General features: G+C 40.5%; 2 protein-coding genes across 5 annotated transcripts in view; both read left to right on the top strand.

Annotated features, from left to right (window-relative positions):
- TIA1 (TIA1 cytotoxic granule associated RNA binding protein) overlaps positions 1 to 12,405 on the top strand; it is a 55,053-nt gene that overhangs the window by 39,419 nt on the left and 3,229 nt on the right. The gene's annotated exons all lie outside the window — the stretch shown is intronic.
- The window catches only part of C11H2orf42 (chromosome 11 C2orf42 homolog), a 39,544-nt gene continuing 29,497 nt past the window's right edge, over positions 2,359 to 12,405 (top strand). For 2 of the 3 annotated variants that reach the window (XM_005212876.5, NM_001034714.2), the window contains 1 exon segment: positions 2,359 to 2,390. The gene's annotated coding sequence lies outside the window, so the exon portion shown is untranslated. 3 annotated transcript variants of the gene reach the window in all.

The raw sequence follows: 12,405 nt of genomic DNA, 5'->3' as shown, positions 1-12,405 counted from the left end.
AGGTTATCTACTATTACCTTATTAATTAAGTATTTCCAGGACTTAACCTGGTTGTCCAGTGGTTAAGAATCCACCTTCTAATGCAGGAGACACAGGTTTGATCCCTGATCAGGGAACTAAGATCCCGCATGCCTAGGGGCAACTAAACCCACACTCTGCAACTGCAGAGTCCATCCACTCTAGAGCCTGTGCTCCCCAAGAGAAGCCTACACGCTGCAATGAAGACCCAGGAGAGCCAAAGAAGAAAGAAAAATAAAAATCCCAAACCTATGACAATTAGAAAAATACTATAAAAACAATGAGAGAATTAAGTGGGTAAAAAAAATATTAGCATACTGAAATAAAGAAGGCCCTTATTTGTATAAAGCCCTTATTTGAAGAAGGAATTGAAGAACCCAGCATGCCTGGCTTGGAAGAAAGAAACCTCTTTTAGAATGAGGTTGTTTGAAACATAATGTGTATCAGCTGGAAAACCCACAGCTCTCTTAGGATGCATTTGGGCAATTCCATTGGAAAAAAATTTTAAACACTCTCTCTTTACAACAGAGTCTCTTCATTGTGACACTATTAACATTTTGGTCCAGATAATTCTTTGTTGTAAGGGATGTCCTGTGCATTGGAGGATCTTCAACACCTATGGCATCTACTAGATGTGTAAGCAGTGCTCCCAGCTGAGAACAACTGTTTTGTGTAACCACTTGGCACTAATATAATCATAAACACAACCAGACGTTGAAACCCCACTGTATTAATAGGTGATCATTTAGATGATCCAGGATATACTTAAAAAAATTTTTTTTTGGCTGCACGGGCTGTTCATTGTATAGTGTGGACTTTGTCTAGTTGTGGTTTGTGGGCTTCTTTCTTGTGGTGCATGGGCTCTAGGGCGTGTGGGTTCAGTAGTTGCAGTGCAGGGGCTTAGTCCCTCCATATGTGGGATCTTAGTTTCCTAATTAGAGATTTAACCCACCTCCCCTGTATATTGGAAGGCAGATTCTTAGCCACTGGACAGCCAGGGAAGTCCCGATCCAGGATATTCTGATGATCATTTTAAAACTTGAAATGGAAAGACAAAATTGGAAAAATTTCATGGAAAAGGAAAAATGTGCCCTTCTCCCTCTTACCTCCAGATTAGGAAACAACATATCAAATCTTAATCACGGAAGGGACCTCTTCTCTTATTAATAGTTAAGAAGACTAAGGTTCTGCCAGCTAAAGAATGCCACTCACCATCTGGCTCTGTAAGGATTAAGTTATTAGCCACTGACCTTCAACACACCTTGAAGGGAGTTCAGGGTGGAGATCAGAAACAAGGCACTCTGCTCTGGAAAAATTGGGAGAATAGGACTTCATATGGATATTTTCAGATTTTATGAACCTAGTTTCCTGCATCTTTCCATACTTAGCAAAACACTAAAATCATTAACTAATATACCTGTGCTTTGTCACCAGAAGCACCCCTCTACCAACGTGTGCTTGATGCACATACCCCTTCTCCAAAATCATACATGTGCTAACCTCCTCCGCTAACCTCTTCACATCACTTCCTCAGAGCTGAGAGACTATCTCATTGACTACAGTCCTCAGTAAGTCCCTGAATATAACAAACACAACTCTCACCTTTTTATTTATTCATATTATTTCATTTGACAGTTCTCAGGTGACCAGTCCACAGTGCAACGATTAATAAGTAGCAGGATGAAGGCTAAAGGTGCAGGAAATCTCATTTCGGGGTTTTCCAGTACATACAAGCCTCACCCTTAACACATTTGTACTCAGCAGCTATTGTCAACAAAGAGTATGTAGATTTATTCTGCAATTCCATGGACCAAAACTAGGTCATGCCGGAACTCAATTAACTCAATTCCAACCCCTTCTAAGGGAAAACGTTCAAGTAATACGTCAGAGTATAATTAAGGGAGAAAAGATAACTTGATACAAACACACAAGTGATAGAAACAGCGAATACTTTGGTGGACAACACTCCCTTGACAAAACACTAAATCGCAGCCGACGTTGCTAAAAATATATAAAATCTAAGACTTGCATCAATGACGGATGGAATTCTACTCAGAAACAGGACTCACTCAGGCCTAATCTAGCCATGACCAGCCCTAGAATTGTCTATGCCTTTCAGTACCAGCAGAGTTGTCCAGAGCACTCTTGCCATAGCAAAAAAAAAAAAAACTTAAGTGGTACAATCGCCTGGTAGGAGCAGATTCCACCACCTGATTCCGCAGCCGTTGTCCGCTGCCTCTAGGACGAGTAAACTACAACTCCCGTCAGACAACGCGAACTGAGGCGGGGCGGCTCGGACCAATAACGACTGTCGTTACAGCGAACAGTTTGGCCGCGTTTGTAAAAGGCCGCGGCAGGCGAAGAGAGAGGAGGTGAGGGCGGTCATCAGCGTGGGAGCCCGGGGCCGCGGGGTGGGGGGCGCAGGGCAGGTAAGGGGACTGTGTTGACCGAAGGCGTGGGCGGCAGTGGGACAGGGGCGTACAGCCGGGAATCCCGGCAGATAGCGTTTCCCAAGAGCAGGGTGCTAGCCGAGTGATGCTTCTACTCGGGCCTACTTAGGACCGGAAGTGAGCGGTCGCACGGGGAGGATGCCGGGAAATAGGTTCCCGGGTGATGCGTCTGGGGGCGGGCTGCGTCCTGGAAGCCAGGTGGAAGGTGCGGGACCCGCTGGCCGGGTGACAGGGGATCTTGAGCTTTCTCCGGTGTTCCGAGGCAGCGCAGGGCAAACGGAAGCAGCCTGGACCTGAAGTTGAGAGTTCTGCCTTGAGTCTTGCCCCTTCCTCTCTTTTCTGGTTTGACAAAGAATCCAGCAGATTCCAAACTCACCTTAGATTATCTAGAGGCTGGCCGAGGAACAGGAATCAAATCCCTGCTTTCTCTGAGCCACTGGTAAAATAATACCTGTTTCAAAGGATCGTGGTGAGCATTACATGAGTAAATGTATGGAAAGGGCTTACTTGTACTCAATAAATATTAGCAAGTTTTATGTTTTATTCATGGTGCTCGTTCACTTACTGTGCTTCACAAGAGTTAAACAGCGTTCAGCGACCTGAATATAGCTCGACAGCCAAATGGCACGTGGCTGAAAGCCCTCCACCACAGGGAGTGTTCATGGGGTAGCTCTTCCAGCCCCAGTCCCTCTACACCATCCGAGGAGGCTGTTCAGAAAACTTGCCCAGAAAAGGAGACCCTTAAGGCAGAACTCAAATACAGATTCTTTATGAATCTGCATTCCTTCTCAGGTGGGACTCAGCCAAAACTCAAATTCGGACTTAAACCCAAGATCCCTGACTTAGGAGGAAATGGGAACTCACTATATTGATCTTTTAATTGAAACCGTTCAACTAGTGTCAGGACTTAGTGAAGCTCAGAGAGTTAAGTGTGAGGCAAAGTGGCGGGTAAAGAATGAGTTTATTAGCATAGGAGGCTTTTGAGAGATACAAGCAAGCCAGCAAGGGAGCACAACCCTGAGAACTGTTCAATAGGGCTGCATTTTTATAATCAAAGGAGAAGTGGGGAAGAGAGAAGACCACCTTCCCCCATTCTTGGACCTGCATCAGGGCTTACGTCATTAGTTCCTCCTTTGACCCTCTCTGGCCTAATTGGAACTGTCCTGGTGCTAATTAAGACATTTGTATATTAGCAAAAGGCTAGTAAATTATACTAAAATATAGTAGGATTTCTAAACTTAACTAATTATCCTACTCTATCTGTGTCATTTACAAATTGTGTTACTTGTTCATGTATGCTTTCTGTAAGAAGTAATACTCGTGCTCAGTTGCTAAGTTGTGTCTGACTCTGTGACCCCTTGGACTGTAGCCTGCCAGGCTCTTCTGTTTATGGGGTTTTCCAGGCAGGAATACTGAGTGAGTTGCCATTTCCTCCTCCAGGGGATCTTCCTGACCCAGGGATCAAACCCTCATCTCCTGCATCTCTTATATTGGCAGGCGGATTCTTTACCATTGAGCCATCTGGGAATCCTAAATGATACTAGTACAAGTTTAAAATTCAGTCTTACAAAACAGTGAAATGTGCATATCCCTCCCTCTTTCCATTTCCCAAAACAGTGAAATGTGCATATCCCTCCCTCTTTCCATTTCCCAAGTCCCCCGTCACTTCTTTTGAGGCAATATGTTATATAGGTGTGTGTCTTCCCTGTTTCCTTTTTTCTCTTTTAAACCAGGAGTATCACATTAAACACGAAGTTTTATACCTTTTTTTTTTTACTCCACAGTGTATCTTGATATTTGTTCCTTATCAATACATATAGATCTGATACTTTTTAATGGCTCTGTAGTAGCATATTTTATAGTTACACTATGATTTATTTAGTTAGCTCTTAGACTGCTTCTGTTCTCGTGCAGTTTTGGACAACATTGCATGGACTACCCCTGTGCATGTTTCATGTTCATGTGAGACTTGAACTCATGGAATCTTAAAAGTGGAATTGTTATGTCAAAGTGTGTTTTAAGTTTCATTTACATCCCTTTGAAGACGATATTGCAGTTTACACTCCTACCAACAATGCAGAGTGTGTTTCTCCACATCCTCCTGTGATAACATTTTTGTCACTTTGCAGAAGTCCTGTTTTAATTTGCTTCTTGCTTATTGCAAGGGTGAGTTTTGGACATTTAAAACTTTTTTTTTTTTTTTTTAATCCCCTGGTGGTCTGGTGGTTAGGATACTGTTCTGCCACTTCTGAGTGGCAGATTCAATCCTTGGTTGGGGAACTAAGATCTCACAAGCCACACCACCAGAAAAAAAATTTTCTTTCCTTTTTTTTAATAAGTTGTCTTTCCACGCCCTTTACTCATTTTTCTAGTGGGATTGCTTCTTTTTTATTGATTTGTAAAAACTCCAGTCTTCTCCAACACCACTCTTGAGAGTCCCTTGGACTGCAAGGAGATCCAACCAGTCCCTTCTGAAGGAGATCAGCCCTGGGATTTCTTTGGAAGGAATGATGCTAAAGCTGAAACTCCAGTACTTTGGCCACCTCGTGCGAAGAGTTGACTCATTGGAAAAGACTCTGATGCTGGGAGGGATTGGGGGCAGGAGGAGAAGGGGACGACAGAGGATGAGATGGCTGGATGGCATCACTGACTCGATGGACGTGAGTCTGAGTGAACTCCGGGAGTTGGTGAGGGACAGGGAGGCCTGGCGTGCTGCGATTCATGGGGTCGCAAAGAGTCGGACACGACTGAGCAACTGATCTGATCTGATCTGATTTGCATTTCAAATATTTATTTTTCCCCATTAAATATAATTTTTACTTTATCTTGGAATATAGTTGATTTACAGTACTGTGTTAGTTTCAGGTGCACAGCACAGTGATTCTGTACACACATGTATATACATACATATATCCACTCTTTTTCAGATTCTTGTCCCATCCAGGTAATTAGAGAGTATTGAGTAGAGTTCCCTGCGCTATACAGTAGGTCCTTGTTGATTTTCAATTTATCCTTTTGTTTTTAGTGGCAGATTTATTGAAATATAAATCATATAACATAAAATTCACCCTTTTAAAATGTTAAATTTGGTGATTTTAGTATATTCACAGAGTAATGCAACCTTCCTTCACCCCATAAAGAAACGTCACACTTATTAGCAGTCACTTGTAATCCCTCCCATTCCCCTCAGACCTTAGCAGCCACTCATCTGTCTCTATACATTTGTTGATTCTGGATATTTCGTTTAAATGGAATCATACAATGTACGGCTTCTTATGTCTGGTTTCTTGTCATGTAGCATAGTATATCAAGGTTCATTCATCCATACCATACCATATATCAGAACTTCATTCCCTTTTATAGCCAAATAATATTCCATTGTATGGATATATCACATTTTGTTTACCCATTCATCAGTTGATGGACATTTGGATTGATTCTACTTTATGGCTTTTATGAATACTACTACAATGAGCATTATGTACAAAACCACCAATTTTCTAAAGTGGTTGCAGCATTTTATAATACTATCAGCAATGTATGAAGGTTCCAATTTTTCTTTATCATTATTATTGTCTGTATTTTTTTAGTCATCTTGGTGAAATGGCATCTCGTTTTGATTTGCATTTCCTTAATGGCATGATTTTGAACATCTTTTCATGTGTTTATTGGCTATTTGTATATCTTCTTGGGAGAAATATCCATTCATATCGTTGGCTCATTTTAAGATTGGGTTATTTGTCTTTTTACTGTTAACTTATAAATGTTTTTATATATTCAGGATACAAGTCCTTTATCATATATATTACTTGCAAACATGATCTCCCATTCTGTGGGTTATCTTTTTACTTTCTTAATGCATCCTTTGAAGCACAGTTGTTTTTGATTTTGATTAAGATCAATTTTTCTGTTTTTTTGTCACTCAGGCTTTTGGTGTCATATCTAAGATACCATTTCCTATTCCAAGGTCACAAAGATATATGCCTGTATTTCTTCCTAAGAGTTTTATAGTTTTAGCTCTTACATTTATGTCTACGATCCACTTTGGGTTAATTTTTATATACAGTGTGAAACAGGGATCCAAACTTCATCCCTTTGCAGGTGGCTATGTATTGTTCCAGCACCATTTGTTGGTGGGACTGTCCTTTATCCACTAATGGATCTTGGCATCCTTGTTGAACATCAACTGACCATAAATGAGAGAGTTTACTTTTGAATTCTCAATACTATTTCATTGGTTTCTATATCTATCTGTATGTCTATTGTCACATTGTCATTTCCCCCCCCCAATTTTATTGAGATGTAATTGACATATAACATTGTGTAAGTTTAAAGTGTAACACACTTACATTGCAAAATGATTACCACTATAGCATTACCTAATGCTTCCATCACTTCACATAATTACCATTTCTTTTTTAAAAATCATTTATTCTTTTTGGAATAAAGATTTTAAAGCCCTGTATCTTCATTGCTGCACCCAGGCTTTCTCTGGTTGCAGTGAGCAGGGGCTACTCTCTAGCTGTGCTGTGTGGGCTACTCATTCTGGTGGCTTGTCTTCTTGCAAAGCAAGGGCTTTAGGGTGCACAGCCTGTGGCTCACAGGCTCTAGAATATAGGCTCAATAGTTGTGGCACACCGGCTTAGTTGCCCCACAGTGTGTGAAATCTTCTGGACTAGGGTTCCCTGTGTTGCAAGTGGATTCTTAACCACTGTAACTATGCTCTACATTAGATTCCCAGAACTTATTCGTCTTACAACTGAAAGTTTGTACCCTTTCACTAACATCTCCTGGTTTCTCCAATGCCCTAGGCCCCTGGCAACTACCATTCCATTCTGCTTCTGTGAGTTTAGTCTTTTTAGGTTCTACATGTAAGTGATGTAATACAGTATTTGTTCCTTCTCTATCCACATTGTCTTAATTTGCTGTGTAGTAAATTTTGAAATCAGGAGTGAGAGTCCTTCTACTTTCTTTCTCAAGCTTTTCTGGCTCTTCCAGATCCCTTGCATTTCCATATGAATTTTAGGATCATTTTGTCAATTTCTGCAGAAAAAGGCATCTAGGATTTTGATAGGAATACATTACATTGGATCTGTAGATCAGTTTGAAGAGTAGTGCCATCTTAATAAGATCAACTCTTCTGGTTCACGAACATGAAAAGATGCCTTTCCATTTTCTAGGTCTTTAACTTCTTTCAGTTATGTTTTGTAGTTTTCACTGTACAAGTCTTCCACTGCTTTGGTTGCTTAGTTTGTTTTCATCTTTGAACTTAGTCTAAGGTACTTTTTTCCATAAAGAAAAATACCATTTTCATGTAATCAAATGAGTCATAATTTTAAACTGGGTCAAATATTTGAATAGTTATTTCCCCAAAGAGATAGACATATGACTAAATAAGCATGTGAAATGTGACCAACATCATTATTCACTAGGGAAATGCAGTAAAAACCATGGTGAGGTACCACTTCACACCCATTATAATCTAATGGCCATAACCAAGGAGACAATAACACATGTTGGCCAGGAAATGGAGAAAGTTTGTGAGAATGTATAATGGTGCTGGTGTAATGTAAAATGGCACAGTCACTTTGGAAAACATTTTGGCAGTTTCTTAAAACGTTACACTTAAACTTACCCCGAAGTGTTAGTTGCTCAGTCGTGTCCAACTCTTTGTGACCCCACAAACTGTAGCCCGCCAGGCTTCTCTGTCCATGGGATTCTCCAGGCAAGAATACTGGAATGGATTGCCATTCCCTTCTCCAGAGGAACTTCCTGACCAAGGGATCAAACCCTGTTTTTTTGCACTGCACTCAGATTCTTTACCATTTGAGCTACAGGGAAGTCTGACTACTCCTATTTATCAGTGTTGTTTTTTTAACTTCTTTATTGAGGTAAATGTAAAATTACCCTACCACTCAGTAATTCTAATTCTCGGTTTCTACCCAAGAGTAATGAAGACTATTGTCTACATAAAGACTTACATGTTAATGTGCTCGACAGTATTGTTCATGATAACCCTGAAGTGGAAACCATCCAAGTATGTATAAGGATCAATGGATAAACAAAATGATATAGCCATACAGTGGAATGCCATTCAGCAGTGTAAAGGAATGAAGTACTGATTCATGCTACAAGATGGTAGAACCTTGAAAACATGATGTTGAGTGAAAGAAGCCAGACATAAAAGGCCTCATATTGTATGATTCCATCTATATGAAGTGTCCAGGAAAGGTAAATCTATAGAGATGGAAAGTAGGTTAGTGATTACCTAAGGGTGGGTGTGGTGATTGACTCCAGAAGGCAAGAGGGCTCTTTTATGGGGTGGTAGAAGTGTTCTAAAACTTAATTGTCGTGATGGATACCCAACTCTATAAACAATAAATATTATTGAATTTTACACTTAAAATGGGTTTATGTTATGGTGTGTAAAACATACCCCAATCAGTTCAGTTCAGTTCAGTCGCTCAGTCATGTCTGACTCTTTGCAACCCCATGAATCGCAGCACGCCAGGCCTCCCTGTCCATCACCAACTCCCGGAGTTCACCCAGACTCACGCCCATCGAGTCAGTGATGCCATCCAGCCATCTCATCCTCTGTCGTCCCCTTCTCCTCCTGCCCCCAATCCCTCCCAGCATCAGAGTCTTTTCCAATGAGTCAACTCTTCGCATGAGGTGGCCAAAGTACCGGAGTTTCAGCTTTAGCATCATTCCTTCCAAAGAAATCCCAGGGCTGATCTCCTTCAGAAGGGACTGGTTGGATCTCCTTGCAGGCCAAGGGACTCTCAAGAGTCTTCTACAACACCACAGTTCAAAAGCATTAATTCTTCGGTGCTCAGCCTTCTTCACAGTCCAACTCTCACATCCATACATGACCACAGGAAAAACCATAGCCTTGACTAGATGGACCTTTGTTGGCAAAGTAATGTCTCTGCTTTTGAATATGCTATCTAGGTTGGTCATAACTTTCCTTCCAAGGAGTAAGTGTCTTTTAATTTCATGGCTGCAATCACCATCTGCAGTGATTTTGGAGCCCCAAAAAATTAAGTCTGACACTGTTTCCACTGTTTCCCCATCTATTTCCCCGTGAAATGATGGGACCAGACGCCATGATCTTCGTTTTCTGAATGTTGAGCTTTAAGCCAACTTTTTCACTCTCCACTTTCACTTTCATCAAGAGGCTTTTTAGTTCCTCTTCACTTTCTGCCATAAGGGTGGTGTCATCTGCATATCTGAGGTTATTGATATTTCTCCTGGCAATCTTGATTCCAGCTTGTGCTTCTTAAATAGGAAAAATTAATCATTTCTAGATTTAATGTTTACTATTTTCTGGACTCTGGGTTTTGTGTCATGTAGGCCATCTTCAATCTGACATCCTTAAAAAATATTTTAAGAAAAAATTCCCTCCTCTTTTTGTTCTAGTGTATTGATGGTTCCATTGTTTGTGTGTGTTTGAATGTTTTATCTGCTTGGAATGTATTTGAGAACAGAAAGTGAGATAGGATGAATAAGACAATAATAACATTTTTAGAAGTCAAATTTCTGTCTCCCAATAAAATTTTATTCTGTAGCCAATAAATTAAGAAAACTAGAAACAATGTTCAGAATCTTTTCTACTGAAATACTTGCACCTATATACTAAAGTCATTGTTTAAGATGTTAATTGCAACATTGTCTAGAACTAAAACTCACTGATAGAGATGGTTCAACTGTGGTAAAATATTAAGAATGCAAACTTGAGGACACTGAGTATAATGTAACTCAATTTTTCTAAAACCAAAACCCCACATTTGTACATATATATATTTATTTATTCATAAACACAGAAAATAGTCTGATGGATATATGCCAGCCTGTTAACTGTATTTACTCTTGAAAAGTGAGGATTTGTGGGGTGGAAGGGCAAGTGGGGATAGTGAAAGTAGAGCATAAAAGGGTCATTAGTCCTTTAGTCTGCTTTTGCAAGATCATAGACTTTATTTATATACAAAATAAACTATAACTGGCAAATAGTTCCTCCTTTAATAAGCAAAGTTGTTCTGTTTTTTCACTTTAATAATAATATGAAATCATCATCATCAGTGAATTTTAAAATTGATTTATATATAAAGCAATCTGAAGCTCAGAATTTAAAAGATTTGGTCATAGAGATAATCAGCTTTGGGTTCTCGTTCCTAAGAACCCACGTTTGACTGATTGAGAATACCTACCAAAAAAATGTATTGACCTCAGAAGGAAATGCTGTGTAAACAGGCTAATGTCTCTAGGTGTTTTTAAAGGGGTGATTTTGCCCCCCAAGAGGACATTTAGCAATATCTGGAGACATTTTTGTTTTTTTATAACTTGGGGAGGGCACGTTGACTGCTGCTGGGATCTAGTGGTGGAGACCCGGGATGCCACTAAACATCCTGTGACACACAGGATAGCCCCCCATAATAGTTGTTCAGTTGCTCAGTTGCATCTGACTCTTTGTGACCACCATGAACTGCAGCATGCCAGGCTTCCCTTTCCTTCCTTATCTCCCGGAATTTGCTTAAACTCATGTCCATTGAGTCGGTGATGCCACCCAACCATCTCATCCTCTGTCATCCCCTTCTCCTCCTGCTCTGTCTTTCCCAGCATCAGGGTTTTTTCCAATGAATCAGTCAGCTCTTCACATCAGGTGGCCAAAGTATTGGAGCTTCAGCTTCAGTATCAGTCCTTCCAATGAGTATTCAGGGTTGATTTCCTTTAGGATTGACTGATTTGATCTCCTTGCTGTCCAAGGGACTCTCGAGAGTCTTCTCCTGCATCACAGTTAGAAAGCATCAATTCTTAGGCACTCAGCCTTCTTTCTGGTCCAATTCTCACATCTGTACATGATGGAAAGACTGTAGTTTTGACTATATGGACCTTTGTCGACAAAATAATGTCTCTACTTTTCAATATGCTGTCTAGGTTGGTCATAGCTTTTCTTCTGAGGAGCAAGCGTCTTTTAATTACATGGCTTCACTCACCATCTGCAGTGATTTTGGAGCCCAAGAAAATAAAAATCTGTCAGTTGTTTCCATTGTTTCCCCATCTATTTGCCATGAAGTGATGAGACCAGATGCCATGATCTTCGTTTTTTGAATGTTGAGTTTTAAGCCAGCTTTTTCACTCTCCTCTATCACTTTCATCAAGAGGCTCTTTAGTTCCTCTTTGCTTTCTGCCATAATGGTGGTGTCATCTGCATATCTGAGGTTACTGATATTTCTCCCAGCGGTCTTGATTCCAGCTTGTGCTTCATCCAGCCCAGCATTTCGTATGATGTACTCTCCATATAAGTTAAATAAGCAGGGGACAACCTTGATGTACTCCTTTCCCAATTTTGAACCAGTCTGTTTTTCCAGGTCCAGTTCTAACTGTTGCTTCTTGACCTGCATACAGGTTTCTCGGATGCAGATAAAGTGGTCTGGTATTCCCATCTCTTTGAGAATTTTCCACAGTTTGTTGTGATCCAGACGGTCAAAGACTTTAGGGTGGTCAATGAAGCAAAAGTAGATGTTTTTCTGGAATTCCTGTGCTTTTTCTATGATCCAGCAGATGTTGGCTATTTGATCTCTGGTTCCTCTGCCTTTTCTAAACCCAGCTTGTACATCTGGAAGTTCTCCATTCACGTACTGTTGAAGCCTAGCTTGAAGGATTTTGAGTATTACCTTGCTAGCATGTGAAATGAATGCAATTGTGCAGTAGTTTGAATGTTCTTTGGCTTTGCCCTTCTTTGGGACTGGAATGAAAACTGACTTTTCCAGTCTTCTGGCCACTGCTGAGTTTTCCAAATTTGCTGGCATATCGAGTGCAGCACTCTAACAGTATCATTTTTTAGGTTTTGAAATACCTCAACTGGAATTCCATCACCTTCACTAGCTTTGTTCTTAGCAGTACTTCCTAAGGCCTACTTGACTTCACACTCTAGGAT

Source organism: Bos taurus, chromosome 11 (genome assembly GCF_002263795.3).
Source record: "Bos taurus isolate L1 Dominette 01449 registration number 42190680 breed Hereford chromosome 11, ARS-UCD2.0, whole genome shotgun sequence".
Taxonomy (NCBI): Eukaryota; Metazoa; Chordata; class Mammalia; order Artiodactyla; family Bovidae; genus Bos; species Bos taurus.
Note: the sequence above shows the minus strand (reverse complement) of the source record. Positions and strands in the feature narration are given on the sequence as shown.